The sequence below is a fragment of the Heteronotia binoei genome, chromosome 11 (genome assembly GCF_032191835.1).
Source record: "Heteronotia binoei isolate CCM8104 ecotype False Entrance Well chromosome 11, APGP_CSIRO_Hbin_v1, whole genome shotgun sequence".
Taxonomy (NCBI): domain Eukaryota; kingdom Metazoa; phylum Chordata; class Lepidosauria; order Squamata; family Gekkonidae; genus Heteronotia; species Heteronotia binoei.
The window spans coordinates 38,441,455-38,467,235 of NC_083233.1; the positions used below are offsets into that span (position 1 = coordinate 38,441,455).

Here is a 25,781-nt window from a genome sequence, read left to right on the forward strand (position 1 = left end):
TTTTTCATAGTTTTGTTCTGTACTGATTTAAAACTATCAGTTTTAATACAACATTCTTCTTTGCAAGCCACTTTGAGCTTTTTTTAAAAAAGCTGAAACGCATGAAAGGAATTCATAAGACATGACAAACAAGTGTGCTTTGCACTTCTACACTGTATTGATCTCATCTCACAGCAGATGGGGATTAGATCCCACAGCCTCTGACTTTTGGTGACTGGACCATGGTGACATTTGAAAGATACCAAGTCTGGTCCCAGGAAATGCTTGGAAGATCCTTCCTGAAGCTTAGAAAGATGCGTTCCAATCAGGGCCTGAATTGGAAGCCTCCCAGAAATACTAGGTGCATCATCTAACATTTAGATAGTTTTGACATGATAGGGTTCTCTTTCAGTAAGTATCGCCTATGAGGATGGTGCTTCTCATTAGGCATATAGGCCTCTTTGGAAAGATTTGTTATATTTCATTTTCGGCCCACCTATCACATCAAAACATTTTGGATCCTTACTTCAGGATGCCAGGTTAAATTTCCATATTCTTAGCACTTGGTAAAAATGTTTAATTTATGTTTATGTATTCTTATTCAAAATGTTAGTTAACAGCCTGTAGGGACCTGGTAATAGGATCATTTCCCCCTTCTTTTTTATGTTTATTAGCTACATTAATGACTGTTTCTGCAACTCTGCTACAAAGACTCATGCTAATGAACGCCAATTAATTCCAAAATGATTTTAAACAAAGGGTGATGAGAATAACCAATCAACCATGGCAGTGTAAAGAGCAAGTGAGATGCTCTGACCTATTTTTCTTTCCTTCCTTCTTGTTGTCAGCTAGCTTCGCTATTCTTCCAGCCCACCTATAAATTTCATGTACCTACATGACAACATTCAACATGATCTTGCTCTCTCTTTCTCTCTCACTCACACACAAACACACAAAGACTGACGTAATTGATTTAGGGCTACCATATTTTGAAAAGCAAAAAAGAATACGTATTTCCTGACTGACTGCTTCAGGCAAGTGATCACTATGACAAATCTCATTTCAAATACCCCTACTATTTAAGCTGTGATAATTGCTACTATTCCTGGCCTTCCAACCCCAAAAGAGAACATTTTCATCAGGTTTTTTTTAAAAAACAGCCCAAAAGAGAATGGGGCACACAAAAAAAGAGGACATCTGGTAAACCTAAATTGATTTGTACTATTGGAATAACCAGCCACATTTTTGTTGACTATAGGTTTCAATAATGTTCACTTGCATACGCAACTGTTGCCCACCCAGTCGGAATGAAGAGGTTGACACAATATGTTGGATAAACAGGGCCGCTTTATTAAACAACATGAATGAACTAAAACTGGTAAGAGGCAAGGCCTAACGAGACAAGCCCTGGGGTCAGCCCCATGACCCCGCCTTGTCCTAAACAGGGCGAGCCACCCTGCCCCCAGCACGAGCCCAATATATTTTGGGTGGTGCTGAGCAGCCAGGCCCAAACTCCACCTCTACTTAGGCCGGCATCGATCCCACTGGAAAGATCCTCCCCGGTGAGGCTTTGTCGTGATCTGCACTCCCAGCATTGAGCCGTAAAGCCCATCTGCAGTTCATACAGACTACCTGCACCAACAGGCGCTGAGCCAAAGGTGCTCCCCAAAAAACCTGTGGCCCATACCTCATCCTGCCAAGCGACCAACTAACAACTCCTTCCTATCTTCCTAACGCCATGAGGCAGTACAAGGTAGGCAAAAAACAAATTCACATAGGCCAATTCAGTGAAAATGAAAAAATTCCTACCTGGCTCCTAATAAGGCAACCGGTAAAACCTGTACTGCCAAGGGGTGGGTGGGCTGAAAACAAACTGTGCCACTCTGGGCGGGGCCGGGGCTTTTATAGCCCCGACTCCCTGCCCAGCAGAAGAATCCCCGGATGGCCGGGACGTGATTCAGCCTCCCTCCTTCCGGGTAGGCAACAGCGTCCCCCCGGACTATCACTGGCAAAGCCACCCATCCGGGAGGGGCTGGTCTCTCCCTGCATGAAGCTGAACTACCTTAGGTATTATCTGTACTTGATTGTGGACTCTAGTTTATGCTAGAATATGTTACATCTAAATGATGGCATTGGATCCAAATGGAACCCTTCCACCCACGTGAATGAGTCTTCTGCTACTTCTGTGTAGGAAAAGGTATCTTGGGCTTCAACTCAGCTTGGAGGTAATTTCAAGTGCTTAAGGTGCTTCTGGATTTGTTGTTGCTATTTTTGCTGCAACAGACTAACAGGAATGAATCACAGATGGAAAAGAATAAAAAGGAATGAAGTAAAAAATAGGTATATAATGGAGATAATTTGGTGTAAAAAAACCTGAATTCCAATTACAAGTAAAAAAGATTCAAATGGGAAAGCACTTTATGTATGAAATTTTATCTCCCTGGAAAAGGCTTAGGTTGGCAAATAAATGGCTACTACATATTTCATATTGCTGACCTCAATGAGGGCTTGATCCGTTGTTATGATGGCCCCCACTTTACAGGACAATTTGCCAAAGGAGGTCCATCTTACTGCATTCTCTTTCACCACCCCATCCTACCGCTCTTCTAAGCCTATTGATTTCAACAAATTTTAGAGTGTAATTCTGTGTAAGATGGCACTGAATTTTGCAGTGAGCTTGAAAAGCCATTAATCTTTTGGCTGCGAAAAAAGTTGTTTTCTCCAGGAGGTGAATTTTCTGACTGTCATTTTTTTTTTTTACTGTTTTCACTTGTGAGTAATCTTGTTTTTTTATTATGACTGCTTTCTCAATTTGCCTTTAAGTTTACCTTCATTGATTATTGGTTGTATGTTTAACTTACTGTTTATCATTGCTAGCTGCTTTGACCGGATAGGGAAAAGTGGCATATAAATTTGTAAATCAATAAACAAAACGATCAATTTCTCTGGCATCTTAGATTCAGCATCTCTTTAACTTTTTATATTACCACATGCACTCAAAAGCTACCTGCATAACAGAAGGACAAAAGGACCTACTCCCTCAATGGAAATGAAGTCGCCACCCTTTGGCCATGTCCAGCATTCACCTCAGCTCATTTAAATGCTACCATCAATTATTCCTCCTGCCACAGTTTCACAATGATTTCTAACAGTGGCCAGGCGTTGTACACCTGGTAGAAGTGTGTGTGGGGGGAGGGATGTTTCTTTTTAAACAATGTAACAGCTAACCAATGCAAAAAGCTAATAATTAAATTACATTTAGCTGCTGGCTATTATTATTCTGCACCGCTCTCCCACTGAGGCAGCAACGGTGATACGATTTAAGCAGCAATCTAGCAGAACACTTTTCATTGCCCATGATTGTTGTGCTCAGCAAATTGGCTCGCATCCTCTTTGACTCTAATTTGGGTTTTCTGAACAGTTAATTTGAACTTAAGCACCTATGGAAATGTCATTATCAGGAGGTGTCTATGCTGGAATCCTCTTTTGAGTTGTGCTGTTTAAAACAGACTGAGCAATGATAGCTCGCTTAGATGGCTTTTGTGCTTTCAAATGTGCCATTTATCAGGGGTTTATCAGACAACATCAAAGGAACACAACAAATGCTAACTGGGCCTGTGATAGCACAGATCTATATGGAAAGGTGTATGTATGAGGGGACAAACCAAACAATTATTTTCTTTGAGCAGTCATCTCATTAACTGCGCATTAATACCATAAACTCAAATTGGAAAGCCCCCCTGGGAAAGGTTGTTTAGAGCTGATGACGTTATAAAAATCCCCAAGTTGCTCAGAGCTTCTTTGGAGGATAGGGTTGAGGAAAGCATGGCAATGAACGGGATGGCTTTTCTCCCCCTTTCCAACAGTAACAACAATTGCTCCTCTGTTAAAGGTCCCCTTATGGTTACCCCTTATGGTAGTGAGCTTCATGGCGCAGAGTGGTAAAGCTGCAGTACTGTAGTCGGAGTCCTCTGCTCACAACCTGAGTTTGATCCCAGCGGAAGCTGGTTCAGGTAGCCGGCTCGAGGTTGACTCAGCCTTCCATCCTTCCGAGGTCGGTAAAATGAGTACCCAGTTTGCTGGGGGGAAAGTGTAGATAACCGAGGAAGGCAATGGCAAATCACCCCGTAAAAAAGTCCTAAGTTGCTGAAGACATATCAAGCAATTTTTGACAAAGGTATGCCCTCAAAAGAATTCAACGCGGCTTGGATTACACTGATTCTTAAACCGGGGAAGCCCGCATATCTCTGTTCAAGCTATCGCCCAATATCCTTGTTAAATGTTGACAACAAGATACTGACGGCTATATTAGCACAACGCCTTCAATCAGTAATAGCTTCGGTGGTGAACAGAGCTCAAGCAGGCTTTATCTGAGGTCGCTCGGGAGCTGATAATGTTCGGTTAATTACTGACTTAATAGCTACTTATAATGAGAAGCCGGAATCTGCGTTCCTAATCTCTATTGACGCTGAGAAGGCATTTGATCGTGTGGACAGAGGGTTCCTGAGGAAGACGATGACATACCTGGGCTTTCCGGAAGAATTCCTTTGGTGGACCCAGTTGACATATCAGAATGCGACCTCGAGAATTAGAGTCAATGGAGAGCAGTCTGGAGTAGTCGATCTGGCATGCGGCACAAGACAGGGGTGTCCGCTTTCCCCACTCCTGTTTAACATCTGCATTGAGCCTCTCACCCAGGCGGTGCGCCAAAGGACGAACATATATGGTATGAAGCATGGTCTCAGCGAATTTAAAATTCTGTTATATGCAGACGATGCCCTTTTGATGGTGACTGAGCCAGAGTCCTCTTTTCCAGCAATTATTAAGCTTACTGAAGAATTCGGCCAACTTGCAGGCTACAAAGTGAATTGGGGGAAAACAGAGGTACTCCAAGTGGGCGGTAAGAAGACTCCTGAGGCAGTGGGAAGGCGGTTTAGACTTCAGGAGGACTCGATTCAATACTTAGGAATACAAATTCCCAATTGAAGTCAAAACTTAGTGGGGATGAATTTTAGAAAGCTCCTGGAGAAAACACAAGCTGACTTTACCCGATGGAAACCCATCACACTGTCATTGTGGGGTAAAGTGAATGCCCTCAAGATGGTTACATTCCCCCGCTTCTTTTATGTTCTCCGAGGTCTCCATCAGTATATTCCACAGAAGTGGTTTAAAAGAGTCAATACTCTAATAACAAACTTCTTGTGGGAAGGGAAAAGGCCGCGACTTTCCTTGGCTAGGCTCCAGCTCCCAATTGATCAAGGTGGCTTTGGTATGCCAGACTTAAGTGCATACCATAGGGACTATATGTTGGCAAGTGTTAGTAAGTGGAGGCAAGATGTAGGGAAGGAATCTCCAGACTGGGTGGCCCTCGAGGCTTCAACAGTGGCCCCTCTTTCTACGCTAGAGGTTTTGGGTTCAAAGCACCACCAAGGGGAAGTATTGCTTCCAACAGTTCAGGCCACCAGGCGATTATGGCAGCTAATAGGTACCAAGCAAGGCTTTAACGCCTTCTTACATGGATCAATGACTCTTTGGGGAAACCCAGAATTGAGGATCGGAGGGTGCCAAGTGGTCTGGAAGGGTTGGATCGAAAAAGGGATAACAACTCTTGATCATCTACGAGACCCAAACAGAGAAGAATTCTGGACATTTAAGGAGCTTCAAGACAAGTATAATCTTGAATCTAACCAACGGCTACATTATTACCAAATAAAGACGGCGCTGACGCAGTTGCTGGGTCCGGATGCCTTGGCTGCCCCTGATCCACCATCCCTTTTAGCTGTCTTAAGGCGGACATGGCAACAAGATAACCCAGTGCAAGCCCTGTACACGTACTTTCGATATGGGACGCAACAACAACAGCTAATTGAAGAATTACGGGTAAAATGGGCAGATGAACTGAACCTTAATATTCTACCATTCCAATGGTTCACAATCAACAGGGCGATCCGAAAAGTTTCTAAAGATCAACGCTTGATATTAATTCAGCAAAAAATTCATTTCCGTATTTACTGGACACCTGTTCGACTACACAAATTTAACCTCTTGACTTCACCAGCATGTTGGCGATGCCAGGGAAGTGAAGCGGGGCTAAGCCACATGATCTGGGCATGTCCGGTGCTGCTTGATTTCTGGGGTGATATACTCAGGTGGATAAACCGCGTATTGGGAGGTCAGCACAGATTCACAGCCATGCAAGTTCTTTTAAACCACTTCCCGTCAACATGGGTGTTGTCTCGCCCACAGCGATATTGGGGATTTCGGGCACTGATGACGGCAAAGAGGATAATCATGCAGATGTGGAGAACGGATTTTTCAGGAACCGTGGCGCAATGGTTAGAGGACATGCTGCGATTAGCGGTGGATGAAAGGCTGGTCTACCGATGAATGATGCAACAACAACAATTCGAGGACATTTGGGCACCATTTTTGGCGGCTGTCAATAATTTACAGGGTCCGGGATGTGATTTTGAACATAGTTCCCTCTAGGCTGTGGGGGCCAAGGTGGTCCAGAGAGCTATATCAAGTATTAGGCATACAATAGGCAGTGATAGATAAGTATGGGCAACAAGGGTGACGGGTCACAGGGTGTCGGATGAGTGGATAATTATGAACTGCGTAATTCTTGCTTGTTTAACTGTTAAATACTTATTATTATTATGGATTTGTTATATATACTAATCTCAATAAATGATGAATGTTTAAAAAAAAAAGTCTGCCGTAAAAACATTGTGAAAGCAACGTCACCTTGGAGTCAAAAATGACTGGTGCTTGCACAGCGGACTACCTTTACCTTTATGGTTACCCAGCCCACCTGTCACCTCCTGAGTTGCCAGCTCTATGCGGAGAGTTGATGCTAAGGTAGTTTCAGCAGATTGGCCATGCTGGTCTGCAGTAGAAGAGCTAGATTCGAATCCAGTAGCACCTTAGAGACCAACAAGCTTTTGGGGTATAAGCATTTGAGAGTCAAATCTCTCCTCATCAGATACAAGTAGGAATGGAGACCTCTAAGCCCTTATATCCCAGTCAGAAGGTGGGACAGGTATTGCAAAGAAACAATGGAAAATGCTTGACTGGAGCAGAGGGGAAATGCTTGGGGGAGGGAAATTAGCATTTGTAGTGAGATAAGAATCCTATATCGCTCTTCAGCCTTTGGGGGATTCATTGTTTGGAATTTGTGAATGGACTCAAGTTCAAAGGGAGCTTTGACTCTGAACATCCTGTTTGTCTCTAAAGTGCTACTGGGTTGCTAAGGTAGTGTGACAACCAAAAGGGCATTGCTATAATTTTTGAAGTAGCACTCTGATATACCTAAATGGCCTGAGATCATCACTGAAATTCATTCCAGACCAAACCCCTGAAGAACTTCAGGGTTCCTATTTAAGGAGGGAAAAAACACGTGAAGGATTCTGAGAGAAGTCAAAAGAGTTTCAATAAGGCTAGCAGTTTCCTGGGAGGAGGGGACAGAGAGGAGCTTTAAACTTCCTGGGAACAATAAAGACAAATGGGAATCATGGTGGTGGTAAAGAGAAACAGAGCAATGTGACGGCACATCACTGTTTCAGAAGAATTGCATGAGGGCTGTGGGGGAGCATACAACTGTTCCTGGAGTATGAGAAGAACTGAAAGTGCTCAGGGGTGACCATAATGAGCACTGCAGCCTTTTATGTTAGGAATGGTGAGGGATGTCAGTAGATTAAGAAACTTCTGTTTACAAAATGTCCACTGGGGCAGTGATGCTCTGTATTCATAGTACTTGTGGGGCAACAGTGGAGGGCTTCTGGAATTCTGGCTCTGGTGATGGACCTCCTGATGGTACTTGGCTTTTGGCCATTGTGTGACACAGAGTGTTAGACCAGATGGGTCATTGGCTAATCCAACATGGCTTCTCTTATGTTCTTCTTATGTACCTGCTTTCTTATCTGTCGTTCCAGTTTAGTGTCTAAGAACTGCACCAGCAGTGGTGGACCTTCCTTCCAGAATAAGGTTAGAAACCTTCAACCTATTTAGTCTCCCATTCAAGGAAACCCCTCCTCGTAAAGGGCCACACAAAACCGTGCGTGATTTTAATCAGACCCTTGACAGCCAGAACTGTGCTTCTGAGTCTCTTTCTGAAGGCCCAGTGAGCTGACAGAGACAGCCACTTGTAATGATGTGCTGAATTAATAATGAACATATCCCTTAACAGACATGTGGCAGAGTGTCACTTTTCCTTGTTGAGGGGAAAGCTATGGATTTAGCTATCTCTGATGTCAGGAATGTTAACTGTATTGAGTTGTGACATAAACTACCCACATTAAAGAGGGAACACCGAAATCAAACAATTGTTTAGAGGATAGGATGTTGGGGTGGGGCAGATATACTTGTGGGCTTTGTTAAAAGGAAAAGTCTCAACAGAAGTTTTTTTTTTCTAGTTATAATCAATTACCTAGATTGACAAACCAACTTACAATGAACTTGCTGTTTCTCAAGGACCAATGAACATCTGAATAAGATACAGTTTCTAAGACAATGAAGAAAGGAAATCACATGGTTCAATACCTCTGGAAAACAAGCAGTTCAAAAAGTTGAAATACAACCATGTGATCAGCTTTCCCAAGGGATGAATTTTCCATATAACTTTGGAGCATGTAAAGCCTGCTGCCTAACAGGATGGATGTACCAGAAGGTTTCCTTCTTTTGTACAATGTCTTACAATTATTCAAGATGCAGATTTTTATGAAAATGCTAAAAGAAAGGTCTGTGAATACATACATGTTCATCTGAATGAGTCATCAGAAGCATAACGTCACAGATAAGATCCAGCACATTGCCTCACATAATGTCAAGTAAGCTAATTTTCAATGAAGTCAAGAAAATCATTCATTCAGCTACTAGTCTGAACTATACAGTATACTGTATAATGTGCAATAAATTAATCAAATGATGTAAATGCATGTGTGAACCAGCCCAAAGCATATAAAGACTGGAATGTAGTGCCCATGATTAGGAAATAGGAACTCTGGGTTAGCTAGGATTCTGCACTTCTATACCATAGAAGCACAGGAAATGGTTGAAATATACTGAGACTTTAGTGGCATTGTTATTGCTGTTGGTGTATCATAATTATACTATCTTATTGTTATTTATAAGTTGGGTTTTAGCATGTATATTTTCAGCCAACTACTGTATATTTTTAATTTTTGCATTCAGCCAACTTGAGCCTTAATGGGAAGGCAGGATACAAATATTTTTAAATACATATCAGGACTCCTCTGGCATACAGATATCTCATACAACCTTAGGAACTAGCTGTTTATTTTTAAACACTGTTTTATGCCAGGTATCAGACTCCTGCTGCTGAGGTTAGTTTACAATACCATCCTGAGCAGAGTCACATCTTCCTAAATCCACTGAAGTCAGAGGTTAGAAGAGTATAACTCTGCTTAGAATGGGACTGCTAATTTAGTTTGTCATCTCGGCCACAGGCAATAACAAATGTCAGCTTTATCAAACATGTGCTATAAAACAAAATCAATTTCACATTCCTAGCACCAACCTCATCAGCTGTCAAGCTTGTAATCAGTTGCAGTCATTACCCAAAAAATCCAAAAACCTTGGCAATTTTTAACAGCCCCAAAGCAAAGCTGGCTGCTTTCAACATGACATCCATATTTCAGTTGGCTTTTTCAGAAATGAGGATTACACACACAGTCAAGGGAATAAAAGCTATTGATTCATGATGAGGAACTTTTTAGCTCTCATTGTTTCATTGATGGGCTTGAAAATATGTGGACAATGACAACTACAATTCCAAAAGTCTCAAAGTTGAACTCTTTTTAATGGTGAGGGGTTTCCATGTGTGCACAGCACAATTTCTAAAGTATATACTTCTTGCTCCTTAGATCTCAGAAAAGAACATGTTAGCCTCTGTGAACTACATAGTCCTTGTATAATTATCAGAGATGCTTAGTAGTTAGGAATTCTAAACCAAAGTGTTTCAGCATTCACAGGGGTCTTTCTCATCCTGCCACTAGCCATGCCCCCTTATTCATGTGCCTTCATGTATAAAGACCATTCTTTCCTTCTCCCCAGAATTCCAACTTTTGCAATATTTCAAATTTTAACCAAATGAATGATAGGAAATGAGTACAAAAAGGCCCTCGTTCTGATTACTTAGACTGGACATATTATCTGCCTTCTGCAGTTTCAATGTCGGGGATGTTTAAGAACTGTAAACTAAATGAATCAATCTATGAAGTTTTTTGTCCTGCTGCTCTCCTTCCAAGGAGTTCATAGCAGCATATCTGGGGTTCCCTACATTCCAGGCTACAACAATCCCATGATTAGGGCTGCCAATCTCCAGGTGGGGGTAGGGGATCCCCTGGTTTGGAAGCCCTCCCCCTGTTTTAGGGGGGGGGACAATATGTCTGCACTCTATCATTCCCAATGAAGATTGATTCCCATAGGGTATAATGGAAAATTGATCCATGGGTATCTGGGGCTCTGTTTTTGAGGTAGAGGCACCAAAGTTTCAGCATAGCATCTGGTGGCTCTCTTCAAAACACCCTCCAAGTTTCAAAAAGATTGGATCAGGGGGTCCAATTCTATGAGCCCCAAAAGAAGGTGTCCCTATCCTTCATTACTCCAAATGAAGGGAAGGCATTTACAAGGAATGTGGTCCATTTAAATGTGATGGCTAGAACTCCCTTGCTCCTGGCTCCACCCCCAAAGTCCCCAGATAATTCCTGAGTCAGACTTGGCAACTCTACCTATGATGTTGGTTAGACTAAAATAGAATGACCAGTCCAAGCCCACCCAGGGAACTTTACTTCAGACCTAATCATAAGTCCAAACTGACAGTCTACCCACTGCTTCGCTCACACTCTATCATTATATCCAAGCAATGGAGAATCTAATCTGCATATAGTACAAAACAGTAGTACACCATCACTGAAGTACAGAGCTGTTCTCTGATTTCTGCCATTATTTGTCCTCCCGCTCCCCTTCGTAAAAAATTAAAGGTTTTAAAAAACATTCTAACACACAGAGTCGAAGCTTTCTCTTTACAATCGAAACTGGTTTGCTACCATTTTTTCCTGCACAGATGTTTTAAAACCAAACATAAGCAACGTGCAGACAGATCCATTGTTTATTTATGACTCCCGTGACAATCAGTGTGGCATATGTGCCTACAATGTTTGACAGATAAAAAGAGTTATTTACAGAAGCCGTGTTTATTATGTATGAAGATGAAAGCCGCAATAGTATTTATTAAGCCCTCCATTCATTCTCCCCAGAGCTGGCTTCTGGGACAGTTGTAGCATTGCGCAAGGGAATGTTACAAATGCTCTCTTCTATCTAGCTTACATGTCGTTCTCTTCTCCAAGTGTTAATGTCAGAAATGAGCTGTGACACTGTTCAGGAAATGCTGATAACAATTTCTTTAAAGAGACTTTTAACAGTGTGCAAGCATGTGTGTTTTGTGTGTACACAAACATATAGGCATGTGTTTTGCTAGCTTTCTGTCATGCCTTTTCATGTGTCACACTTCAGAATGACCAAGTAATAGAAGAAAAGAGGTGGGACTTTGAAATATAAGACTGGACTTATTTTCTCCATGGCATGGATCATCAGGATCAGGGAGCAGGCTTAGTTCCCCCAGCTTACAACATCCTTTCCCCCCATCTCCTTATTACCCTTACAACAATGACCCTGTAAGGCTAGTTTAGGCTAAAACAGTATGACTGCCCAAGGTCACACAGCCAACTTCCATGGCAGAGTGAGGATTCAAGCCTGGGTCTCCCAGAGCCTAGTATGAAACTCTAACCACTATACCAACTTGGCATTCATTGATTTACTTCATCTATAACCAACCTTTCTGCTGAATGGAGACCCAAATTGCATGCATTCTTCTCTACTTTATTCTCACAAGAACCCTGTTAGGATTAGGTGGCTGTGATTGGCACAAGGTCACCCAGCAAGCTTCCATAGCAGAGTGGGAATTTGAAACTGGGTGTCCCAGATCCTCATCTAGCACTCTAAGCATGACAGCATGCTGGCTCTCTTACTTTCTTCCACATACAGTAAATGAAAAGCTGCCATTCAGTTTTATGACTGAACTGGGGAGGAGAGACTGCAGTGATGAGGGATAGACAGAGAAAGAAGACAGGTAGGGAAAAAAAGCTGAAGAAATGATATGGCAAGGGGCTGGAGATCATCCCAGCCTCCCCTGCCACATTAAATTATACAAAAATAATGCCAAGTAAAATAGGGAAGGGGAGTTTCATGAACACTTTCACCTGTTCAGCATCTCCCTTTTCCCACCCCCCCACCCCCATTATGATTTTCACCAGGGCTTTTTTTGGGTAGAATTCATTTGCATATTAGGCCACACCCCCTGATGTCACCACTGTTCCACACAGGACTTTTTCTACAAAAAAAGCAGGAACTCATTTGCGTATTAGGCCACACTCCCTGATACCAAGCCAGCTGGAACGGCATTCCTGTGTGTTTCTGCTCAAAAAAATCTTTTACAGAAGGGAACAAAATAGTTTGCAAAGCTGATGTGGGGGCACATTGGACCAAACCTTTTTTCTGATGCAATCGCATTTAGAAGCACCTTCATATTTTGCATTCACTAGTCATGCATTACTGCACATGATGAGAGCTGGAGCAGGGAGATGAAGATGCCACAAATGTTTCCTGCCTTGCTCCTGGCAGAACATCAATCTGGACAATGGAGATGTGCTCCCTCTTTCTCTCCTCCATGTGAAGTGCTGTCAACAGCTTTGCTTGCTCTTAGTGACACACTGGATATCCAGATCTGCTCTTGTGTTGTCATGTTCACTAAGTGGCCCCTGACTGGCTGGCTTCACAAAGTGCTGACAAATCAGTACCCAAGTGCCAGGGAAACCATGTCTGCCAGCAGGAGTTGAAGAAATGCGGAGAAAGGAATGGAAAGTGGGAATTGTTTGTGAACATTTTCTCTCATGTTCCAATTCTGCAGCAAATATTGAACTTCAGTGGTTCTCCTTCTTGTAATACAACTTATGGTTGAGGGAGGAGGATTCTCTTTAAAGCAAGCTGCTGACTGCTCATAAAACACAACAGAAAAGCTATATAGCAACCACATCCGGTAATCAGACCCAAGAAAATATTGAGCACAGACTCGATATTTCAAAAATATGCCAATCCTCTTTCCCCCAAGGAAACCCTGTCAAAATGGCATGAGTGTACTGAAGCACCTGAATAGACAGGTACCGTTTCCACTCTGGTTTACAACTCCTCAATCACAGAGGGCTGCCAGATCTTGTGATGGAAAAGAACACGCAATCACTGCGCTTCCCCCATCTCATTAAGTGTGCCCCATGCTGATTTTATTAAGAAAACACTAATTTGCATGCTTAGGAAAATAATGATCTCAGTGTTTACATTTTAAAACTCAGGCACATGGAAATGGGAGCATGGAAAGTCACTAACAGCTGACTTGTCCAATGGATTTAAGTGTCACCACTTGCACGTCTATGAAATATAACTCGACGAGTTTACACATCTGGGGAACATAATCGCATGGAGCTATTCAGAGGAACTGGAGAAGGGAAAAGCAGCAGGCAGCGCTGTAACTAAAATACATTTGGGCTGACATTATTTATGAGTATCCGCAGGAGTGCCCTAGGAACTGTTGCCCCAATGTAGGAAAGAGCAGAAAGCAACTCAGGTGTCTTTATGTCTGTCACCCAGGAGAGGAGGGTAATGGCATGGGGAGGAACAGCATGTAGAGCCAGGCATGCTGTGCAGATCTGTAATTTTCCATTCCCCAACGTGAAAGCCAGTTGTGCATGTTGGAAGCCAAAGCCAGCTATGCATGGCACTGCTTGGCTGCCCCCATGATGTCACCAAGAAAACATATTTAGTATTATTTTAGGTAAATAAATTGAAAATGGAGATATGATTTATTATTAACTGAAGATCAATAGCTCACCATTTTAAGCAACGTCTTTGGTTTACCGCATGCAGCAATTGAACCAATACAAAAAATCATACTTTTAAATTCAGTCTTTCAAGGAGGTAGTCCCACTAAACCTTTCAGATTTCCCATGATCCATGATTAAGATTTCCCATTACCCTAACCAGGGCTTTTTTTGTAGAAAAAGCCCAGTAGGAACTCATTTGCATATTAGGCTACATCCACTGATTTCACCATTGCTTCACACATGGATTTTTGGGGAAAGCAAAGCAGGAACTCATTTGCATATTAGGCCACACCCCCTGACATCAGACCAGTCGGAACTGCGTTCATGTACATTCCTGCTCAAGAAAACCCCTGATCCTAACAGCTTCTGGGCCTGGAATAGGTGTTACTAGGGGGAAGTACTTGTGAATTCCCTGCATATGATTCTATGATTAATTCAAGGAAGATTAAGCAACAAACCAATAGTGCTCCAGTTTCCTTTGCTTTCCCCAATACAAAATGAATGAACTGATGTAGGAAGAATTTCTTTAGCACTAGGGTTTCAAATTGTATTCTGGGGAATCCCATTTTGTTTTATTTTTTTAAACACAGCTTGCTGACCACTACCAGTCGTTCCCTTCCTAGGAAAGTGAGTGTATTCTAGGATGCATTGGAAATTCACAGAGGGCAATTGCAAGGCCTGAGAGGCATAAGCAGTGCTTGTCATGATGTTAGTAGGCACCCTACATGCTTCAGAACCCTCTGCCAAAACTGCTAAGAGCTGCCTGGGCCTGCCCACGGAGGTTCTCTCTAAGACCCCCCCACTCTGTAACACTCAGACACAACCCAAACATCTCATGAAAGCAAAACACATGATTTGCTCCAGCTCCATCAGCCTTAAGAGTGGCCATGGTCCCTGGAATTCTGTTCCTCTAGATCCCCCTTTTTGAAGTCCTACTTCTGCTAGAATGCAGATTTTTTGAGTTTACAATGGATTATTATATTAAGCCTTTATTCAACCAATTGTTCCCCTCTCGTGCTCTGGAAACCCTGGCTCTTTTGCTCAGTGATAAGGATTCTAGGATCACTCTAGCAATTGTGAAATTTGTCTCAGTCCTTTTAGCCCTTGCATTAAAAAAATAAGAAATAAGTGCCTTCTGCTGCTCAAGATTCATGAATCAATGAGCTTCTAACAGTACAAAAGGAAAGGGAAAGGAAGTTCTACTGCTTTGTAAAGCTAAAGCCATCATCAGCCTGGGACTTCCACTTCTCAAAGCACAGCTTCAAAGAAATGAATGGAAAATCAGTGATTTCTTGATAAGCAATAGAAAATTCTAAAACCTATTGCCAAGCCCAAGGGTCTACTTATAGTTTAGTGTCTAAGAATTGTTAGTGCTAGAAAATATCCATCATTGAATAAGAATTTCTTTTAAGTTCAGATGCTTTTACAAAACTCCTTTCTTAAATGATTACTCCATTCTTTTGTACTTCCCCACTTTTGATCACTCTTAAATTCTCAAGATCATAAAGGGGGGGAGGGTCAGGAAGGGTTAAACATGAAATAGGTAATTGTGCTATTGAAAAATCCATGTTCATTCAGGGAACATCATGGTTAGGTACACTGCGTGTGCCTGGGGGTTGTTTCAAGTGGATAGGATTAGGAACAATATAATTTTTTTTTTGTGGGGGGAGCATCATCTGCCACTTAAGTTAGTTTTAGCCAGAATTCTCTTCTGTTATAAAAATACATAGTCTTTAAACTAAAGTTGTAAGATGCCAGATTTAAAGGGCTGTTAAAAAAAAAAAAACTTAGAAGAGGGCAATTTAGTGTTCCAAGAGGTACAATTCTCTCACTGGCCTCACCCTGACAACTTCCATATGCAGTGCATTTAAGTTCCATGGGAACAATGTAAAGTCTCCTTAACAGCTACATCATTGTTTAAAGGGTTTCCTGAATGTAGAGATTCTTTAAAAATTCTGTTTTAAAGCTGAAGCCAGAATACAGAAACTAGGTTCCTCTGTATTACTAATGCTATGACCTGCCCTCTAAATATCTTTTTGTATCTACAATTTATGGACAGCTGCCAACTGGTGTGTTCAACTTTCTTTTCCTGTATATGTGAATGTCTTTTTATTCATATGGTGCTTTCACCTGCAGTTTCTAAGTGTTTTTCCATATTTGGATCAGAGACAAAAAAAAGCTTCAGTCATTTCGTAACGGCCAAAAATACTGTTACAAGATCTTTGGTCCAATTTTTGCACATTGAATCAATATTAGCACATAAAGCAGGGTGCAAATGGATTAAACTATCTGTGCAGGCACATGTAGTTCCCCAAGGCAGCCTTCACACTAAAACAATTTTAAACAGGTCTTCGAGCAATTGTGGTAGCAGAGCCAAGCTTGAAAAGGCCACGGCAGTGCGCGTTAAGGGCTTAGAAATGTGAAAGTAATAAGAACTGATCAACACATTATGTGGACAGAGGTGACAGAATTCTGGACTGCTTCAGACTGTATTAAAAATGTAAGTACTTTACTGGATCAGACCAAAGGTCTATCTAGTCCAACATCTTATTTTCTACAGTGGCCTAGCAGATTCTTCTGGGGGAACCATAAATGGAACAGAAAGCCAAAAGCCCCCTTCTCCTTCCAGCTATTGAAGTAACCCTCTAGTCTATGAATTTAGACAAATCTATGGTTAAAATCTCTAACCTGCTGGTCATTTCTGGATTAAAGTCTGTGGAGGACCCTAAACAGTTGAAATCTTGGAGCCCCCTTGCAAATTATCTCAGAGTCTGAGCATCTGCCCTACTGCCCACAGCCCCTGCTGTAGCCTGCAGGCCCCTCTTAAAAGCCCCTTTTACTAAGCTGCGGAGGAGAGGCAGAGAGAGGCAAACTTGGAGATGACACCAGCAGCAGCCACACCAGGCAAGTCAGGCGAAGAGCAGCTCAGGCATGGGAGCCCATAGGCCAGTGCCTACTTGGCCTAATTGTTAATCCGGCTCTGCTGTTGGTGGCCACTATACCTTGCGGCAGTGAATTCCATAAATTAACTAGTGTGAAAAAGTACTTTGTCTGTCTTGAACATGCCACCTATTCATTTCACTGGATAGCCCCAAGTTCCTTTGTTGTGGGAGAAGGACACAAGCTTCCTTCTGTCCTCTCTGACCCATTGTGGGTTCGTATGTAATCAATGCTATGCAATTTTTTTCAGGCCATGCCCCTCAATATGCAGTAAACTAACATCAGGAGAAGAGCTATGCTAAACTGGACCTGAGAGCACACTAAGGCAGCCACAGTGTGGCTGGAACTCCCATCCACAACACCTAGCCATCTCACTCAGTCTCTCTATTCCTTGGAATCCACTTTAAATCTTTTGTCATCAGACCTCATCTCCAAGTAAAGGAAGTAACATGTTCTGGGCCCATGGCTGTGTGGTAGGGCATTCTGCCTGTCACACAAAAGGTCTCAGGTTCAATCCCTAGGTAAAAGAATAAGGTAATATGAAATATCTCCACCTGAGACCTTGGAAAACTGCTGCCACTTAAAGTGGGCAATACTTATCTTGAGACCAGTGGACTGACTCAGGAGAAGGCAGTTTCATTTGGGTTCAACTATACTGGCTTGCACTCAGTCCTCATTTCCCTTTCTTTCTCCACACCTCTGCCTATGTTTAAATTCTACCTTGTAAACTAGTTGGGGACAGGGACTTTGGTTTTGCTTAGTTACTCACTAATGGACCATGTATCTTGTGAGTGCTTCAGATGGGTATCCTCTGACTGGTTGGACAGCATGAATGAACTGTAGACTGGGGTGGAAGGACACCAGGCCAGGGGGGCTTGTGGTGTCAGCTGGAGACCCAGGCCTCCAAACCAGAACCTTGTCAAGAGAGCCATGTCTGCAGTCTGAGGTCTCTTGATGTCCACCATCATCTGGCCTTCATTACAAGTATTGCAAAAGCAAAACTTCTCACAGTATTTACAAATAAAAACCACATGGCCGGGACTTGTAATACAGCCTGAACAATTCAGTTCTGGGTTTGGTTTTTGGCTGCAGATTTTTTTATTTTATTCTCTTTCTCTCTTTTTGAAATATGAACCAAGCCAAGGGATTTCAGCCTAATGCTTGTTCCAGCCCATTATTCTTCATCCTCTGAAGTTTTTTAAAAAGGAAAGAGGAGCTTTAAATATGGAAAGAAAATCCTCCCCGCAAGCGGAGGACATCATGTAATGTTATTTGGCAAATCAACACAAAATGAGGAGTTAGTTAACTTGGGGCTCCCCCCCCTTTGACCTTCCATTCAATTAAATAAAGCCCTCTTACATTGACTGCACCCATAAAGTTTTATAAGTCACATACAAAGCTTCTTGCATTTACTGCTGGGCTTGAATCAATATGGTTATCTACCTGTCAATTTTCTGTGGTCTTTAATCAAGAGAGAGAGAGAGAGAGAGAATATATATATATATATAACTAATCAATACATCCTGTGATAAGGGGATGATCTGAAACACATATAACAATAGCTTATCATTTCACTGTATACTGAACTTGTCAAAATATTTTCGTGGAAGTAACATAAAAAAGAAGCCCTCCATCATTCATGGTTTAAGTGGCTGCTGACAGAAGCACTATGGGACTTTTGGCTCTGCTGTCTGAGTGGTAATTCAGTGTCTGATTGCTTCCTATACATTATAACACATAATGATCCAAACTCAATGCCACATGTCTCAGGAATATAGGCCTGATTTTCAGCCTAATCTTGGCATCTTTCAATTCTACCTGTGAAGGGTGTTTGCATAAATGATTTCATAAGTAGGATTTTTAAAATCTGCACTTGAATAGTCACACACCTCTGCTTATCCATTTTCTGGATAGTATATGTCAGGGGTAGGGAACGTTGGCTCTCCAGATGTTTTTTGCCTACAACTCCCATCAGCCCCAGCCAGCATGGCCAATGAAAGTGGAAAAGGGGAAAGACCATGGCTGTGATCACGCACACTAAATAATGCCCTTTCAATCCACTTTCAGTGAAATCCAGTTGGAAAGTGCATTGAAAGTGGATGGAAAGTACATTATTTAGTGTGTGTGACTGCAGCCCATGGCTATCAGTAGAAGAAGGCAACAGAAAAATATAACCCATGGGGGAAAGGAGAGAACACTCAAAAATCATCTTAAGAACCACAGGGGATTAATATATTTAGGACCTTACCAATGAGAGGATGCTTGAAAAGTTGCTAGGGGAAATCATAATTCACTCTGAACTTTTCTCAAGACTAGTTTGGAGGACAGAAGGTGTAACTGTTTTGACTTCCTACATCCCATGTAAACTTCTTGCAGAGGGAAGATGCAGAAACTCCCATTATATGGGGACACATTCATGTCTCATGCAGGGGAAACAGTTGCTTTGGAGGGTGGACTCTATGGCGTTATACCTGCCGAGGCCATTCTCATCCCCAACCCTGTCCTCCCCAGGATCTACCCCCAAATGTCCAGGAATTTCCCAACCTGGATTTGACACCTCTACTCAATTCACACAGAACATTGGCCTTGCTTGTTGGGTCTCTTACCACTGTTCCTTCTAAGCCAAGACTTAGAACATAAATATTCTCCATTGGCATTACAGGAAACAATGGCTACTGGGTGAATATCCTTGTCTTTACTGATCTTCTCATTGATGCACCACAAGTAAACATCTTAGGAACCCCAAGGTTTCCTTAAAATCTTAGATAACTGCTGATATAGAGAAATTTTCTTGCATCCTGTCTTAAAAGAAAAAAAAAACTTTTTAAATGGTCTTAACTCTTGTGGTCCAAAACACATGCCAAAAACTCATGCACCGCTTCAAAGAGTGGATATTTTTTAGTAAGGGTATTTGTTTTTGAAATGTCAGATCACTTCAGAGTTCTCACAGACCTGCTTCATCTTTTCTTTATTGAGCCTACTTAATAATTTGTGCTCACGAATCAAGTGGAATGTGCAAGAGACACCCCACTGGGTTAGTAAATTTGAAATAATTTGCAAGAATCTGATTCCAAAAAGGCTTAAATGCACCAGAGCATGTCAAAATTCTGGATTTAAATGCTGTGGGCAATGGATCAGCAGAGAGGTCTCTAAACTCTGCACATGTTCAAAGAGACTTACATGATTCATCAGTGTCAGTCCAATTAAAAGCTGAGTTATAAGCATGCAATATTTTAGGACTTCAATAGTTGGATTTCGGCATAGAAAATGAATATTTCACTTCCTTCCTTACATATAACAGTAGTGAACATTGCCTACATCTGGCACCCTGGGCAAGGTTAACTTCCAGCACCACCCCCCGCACTGATAATGTCACAGAGTGACATGGGGTGCCCAATTTGGTGCCCCAGAAGGCCAACGTCCAAGGCAATTTGGTGCCCCCTGAAGGCCAATGCCCTGGTCATTTCTGTGAACTATGGAGAAAGGGTCCAACTGTACACAGCAACCCATGAACCAGCACTGGTTGCAAGAAGGAGCTTTAATGGTGCTGACATTCTAAATTCTCATTGCTCAAAGGATGCTGTGCAAATAAACCAATCCCTTTTTATCCCTTCTTTCCTCCTTGGTGGTCTTATAAAGTTCACTAGTCCTCCTTTTTATTCTCATAACAATCCATAAGTAAGGCTGAGGTGGTGTGACTAGTCCAAGATCACCCACAAAGCTTCACAGGTGGGGGTGGGGGTTGAACATGGGTTTCCATGATGAAATCCCTAGTCTCCTTCTTGCTATCCAGTGTCATCTGTTCTTACCCATCATTTGTATTCTATGGATGAACGTGCTTTACTGTGTTACACTATAAAGTACAAGGCAAATAAGAAACTGTAGTGGTCCCACTGTTCCTGGCTTGCTGCCTTTAACAATACACAATATGTGGTTTGCCTCTTGAAACTGTGCCTAATTATTCCATACTGGAAAGGACACATTAAATTACATAACATTATTTGAACAACTGTTACTGTATAACATAATCATTACTACTTAGCTGTATCACCTCACTCTAGGAGGGCGTAGAGAGAGTGTAGCACCTGCCCCCCCGCATTGGGGACAAGTCAAAGTACAATGGCAAACCATGTATTTCCTTGTTGCTTTATAGATACTAGGAGTTGTACACTGGAACTACAGTAGACAGATTACAGATTAAAACTGAATTTCAGCTTTAAGTGAGCAACTACTTCTAGTTTCTTTTTTCTACACACCTACCAAAAACAGAGGGAGGGAGTTTCCAATGAGAAAATAGTCCAGTAATTCCTCAAAGAGGATATCATACATCTCAATCTACAAATTGGCTGCTGGACGCAATTAATTTTGGATGGACTGAAGCCTATAAGAAGTTCTGGTGTGAAGTTCCCTTGCATATCTTCCATTCTCTCCTAGGAGGTCTGTGCAAGAGAATTTCCCACTAGATTGTGCCTTCATGTGTTTAATTGAACAGGAATGTGCAGCATTGAGGATTACAACATATGCGCAATGGGGTGGCTCCTAAATATTCAGCTGTAGCTTACCCTCATTACGTGGCTTTGTAAACACAACCTAAAGTTCTGCTGTATTCTGACTTAGATCTATCCTTCCAAATTTGTTAATGGATTCAGTTTTGTATTTAATAGACAGCAAGAACGAACACATTTATTTGCCTTTGCAACCTCATTATTTTCTTTGCATGCAATTATTTCCTTGCCAAACAATACTGGTGACAAATTGCAATAGACTACTCCAGCAGATTTTTAACCCAAGGTAAAAATAAACAGAAACATCTGTAAAGCAATCTTGTACAAAGCTACGTTTATTAACAAATACATTTTTCTAATAAAACACCATCTGCAAGTAACCCTCAGCTTCTACTTGATATAAATAGGCCTTTTTACGGTTTTCAGATGCTGTTCCCAGAAAATTATTCCAAGCCTTCCTGCAAAACACATCAGTCTTTGTTGCCCTCTGGAATGTTAATAAATAATGGCAAGGGAATTCCCCCCCTTTAAAGCAGTCAAACAAATTATTGGCTCAAAACAATTATTTCAACAGGGGGGAAGAAAAGCTGACCTTTGGCAATAAAGAACCCTAAGAACACATTGGTGCTTATAAAAACCATGACCAGCAATGAAATAGATATTTAGGAAAGAACTATAAGAAAAGAAAAGTGTTATTTCTATCTGCTTTTGAGATATGCACCAGCTATGTACCACCATGGTGAGAACCTCTTAAAAGGAAAATAACTGCAAAATACACAGTGCCTATTCCCTACACATTAATTTTCGATAGCTGCTAATCTTCAGGCCATGTACCCACAATTATGACACGCTACGCAGTCAACTTCTCCGCCTAAGGAGTCCATCTTTTTAAGGAAAACCTAATTATGTGGCTTGAATAAATTATTAGCATTATGTGATTCAATTTAAGAAGTATCAGGTGATTGACTGTAAGACTGGTAATCAATTAACAGGCTCAATCTGCATAAATTAGCATATGTAGAAAGCAAAATAAATCAATTGTTCTGAAGGGGGGGAACATTTCCTGCTTTATTTTTTAAAGGATGTATGTATCAGAGCAGGAGCTATTTCAGAAGAGGTATTCTCCAATGAGAAGAGATGCCTCTTCTAATATTGTGCTTGCCAGCTACACATTTAAAAGTGCTCATGTTAAATATAGGTAATTTTTGAGGGGAAAAAAACCCCTCCACCTGATTAATCAGGAATGCCCATTTAATAGATGCAGTCCTTTGGAATGGCATAGATCTATATGCTTGATTTCCAGAGTACACTATGTTTTTTATAATCCTTTGTAAAGGATAAGAATGAACTTCCTGATTAGCAGGATTCTTCCCTGGGCAGACACCCAACAGACTTACCTACTAATTCCCAGTTCAATCTCTATATGGCTGTATTCAGACAGCCAATTTGAGCTGACATAGGCACTTCCCCCAGGTGGATTAAAAAGTCAAGATCAGACAGGCACAGCTGTCACCTGTTCCACTTTCACACTCACCCTGTCTTCCAATAGTAGGTAAGTGGTAGCAAAATCTTCTTCTGCACCCCTCCACATTTGCTGGCATCTGATTGTGGGAGTGCGCAAGCAAGGTGGATTGGCAATGTGAATCTGACAATCCACTCTAGGTTCTCACCAGAATTCTTTTTAAAAAATCACTGCCATGGAGTGCATGAGCACATGGCCATTAAAAATGTAAGGGAAGAAAAGAAACCCAAACTGTGCTAAGGGGATTGTGCACAATTATGTGAATGCGCCAAAGCACCACCGTGTGATATATGGACGCCTCATGCGGGAGTGTGTGACGGGATTTGTCTGCTCCATTTTGGGGCGGCACAATATGAGACACCTCCCATGTACAGAGCTGCTCATCTGTATTCAGCCTATGAATTCTTTCTCAAAGAACTGCCCTCTTTTTAAAAGCTACCGATGAGAACTAGAAACTTGCTTTCAAAAACTCAGAAAATGAGATCTTTTAGTGTCTCCCAAACTTCAATAATTGGCATATTTCGTCTGAATTAACCTTGGAACCCTTTACAAGGTTTACTTTTAGAGTGTGTAGAAGTACAAACTATACACATCTAAAGGAGTTCCCCTCCATTCTGTATGAGTCACTCTTTTAAGCACACAACTAGTCTAGTCACTGTTCTAGACTGGTAACTGTTATGCCCTTCCAGAACAATTGACCCATTCAGTCAGAATTGATGCAGAGACATAACAGAAACTCCCAGCAAAGAGTAGATCAATGAGGCAAGGACAAGACTGGAGAATTCTGCAGAAATGCAGCAGGTAGCCTCCTCTGTTGAGGGGTTACCTTGAGTTCAATCAATCAATTTCTTGTGGCCCACCAGCAGTTCTCCTGTGGCCCACTGGGGAGCTCTGGCACAAGCAACAAATGAAGACAATATACTAGATTCATGGAGCCTATATTCCCCATGAAGGTTTTCTCAGTGGTAAGTGCTGCCGAATTCAATGGGAACTGCTTCCAGGTAATAGACACAGCACTGAATCCTTAATTCTGCACTCTTGTGAAATGAATCTGGATGCATAGAAGTCATACAGCCAGGCTAGTGATGAATAAAATCCATTACAGAAGACAGTAACTCAAGATTGTGGGTGGTGCTATACAGTTCTTCAAGGCAAAACAAGTATTGTATAAAAATACCTGCCATTCTGCCAGTATTCCCAATAGCACCCTTGTAGTGCCATTTCTTTAAATAGTTTGACAACCAAAACTCAAATAACATCTAACCTTCTTCAATCACAAACTGAAACATTGATCGCAGGTCTGTTCTTAAGGCTGGGAACCAGGGATAGTCACAGAGAGGCTCAACAGGATCTGAGTCCAATTCTTTTTAAAGCAACATAAAAGAAATCAATGAGAACTAAACAACAGGCTAAAAACGTATAACCTTTTAGTCATTTGCAACAAGCAATAAGCAGGTTTCAAGCTATTGCCAAATTTAGCATAGATCAGTCCTGCAGAACATGTTGTCAAACTTTGCTGAGGATACACTGCTACTGCAGCATTTCCATAATCTCTTCTGGTTTCTGTAGTCTAAAGAAGCAACAGAGGGAGGGGATGGATCCAGCCATCTTTTCATTCAGCCTCACTCAATTCTCTCCCCTACTACAGACCCCATCCCACATGGCTATGGTATAAGCAGGTGCCCTGGTACCCTGACACAGCCTTCTTTTGTGATCAAAGAAGACACTTGTCCTTTCTTTTTCATGAACACAAAAGACTGGTTGGATCCAATCCAGATTCTCAAAACACCCGGTGGGGCTACCACAGGCAAATGGTCTTCATTTGGGTTGGTAGATCACAAGCTTTATACAGGAGGTATCGATTCTCCCCACTTCCCCCCTTGAGAAGAGTGCAGAAGTTTCTGTGTTTTTTCTTAAATCATAGCCACCATAAACCATGCAGATATAATTAAAAGAGAACAGCTTTCTGGAGCCCAAATCTCTGGTAGCTGAAATTAGCAGTTCAATTGTAAATATATTTCCTCAGAAGTAATGACTGTGGTTTTAGTAGACCTTACTTCCAAGTTGTTAAGTTTACAATTGCCAAAGATGACAAAACAGCTTTATAGCAAGCTAGCATTTAATTTACTTTAAATATTTGACTTACTGGTTTAATTTATTTAAATAAACTTTCAAAGTATTTGCTTTCTTCAACTGAAAATAAGGTGGGTGGGGGACCTCAGGTCCATTCAACACAATTAGAATTTAACCACTTGTGTTTATTAACTGATTGCCATTCTAATTAATGACTGCAGTCCAGCAAAATGGACCTGCACAGATAGATCAGATTACCCTTTGCCAACTGTGGGAAGTGACCCTTTGCCATTTCTTTTCTGGAAAAAAGAGCACACACTAACTACAAACCAGTGGAGAGTTTCTCATAATAAAATCCAATGACATTAATGCTATTGAGCTTCCCCCACTCCCAATTTAGGAACCAGTGAAATGTTTTTTAGAAACCAGATGGATATGTGAGAGTGTGTTCTAATGAATGAAAGGATTCTGTTCTTGTTGGTGTGCTCAAATCTGTTCTCCTCCCTGCTAAGTACAGCTTTCATTGAGAGGTAATGAAGCTGTAGGAGAAAATCTGACCTGGGATACTTTCTTCCAATGAGTGGATGCCAACTTTGATTATTTAGTTGAGTAAGGGAGTTAGTAAAGGTGCAAGCACCAGTTGTTTCCGACTCTGAGGTGATGTTGCTTTCACAACGTTTTCATGACAGACTTTTTATGGAGTGGTTTGCCATTGCCTTCCCAGTCATCTACACTTTCCCCCCACTTAGGACTGCAGTACTGCAGCTTTACCACTCTGCTCCATGGAGTCCCATGGCGCAGAGTGGT

General features: G+C 41.7%; 1 protein-coding gene across 2 annotated transcripts in view; it reads right to left on the reverse strand.

Moving 5' to 3' along the window:
• Nucleotides 1–25,781, reverse strand: part of AFF2 (ALF transcription elongation factor 2) — a 531,080-nt gene that overhangs the window by 352,574 nt on the left and 152,725 nt on the right. The gene's annotated exons all lie outside the window — the stretch shown is intronic.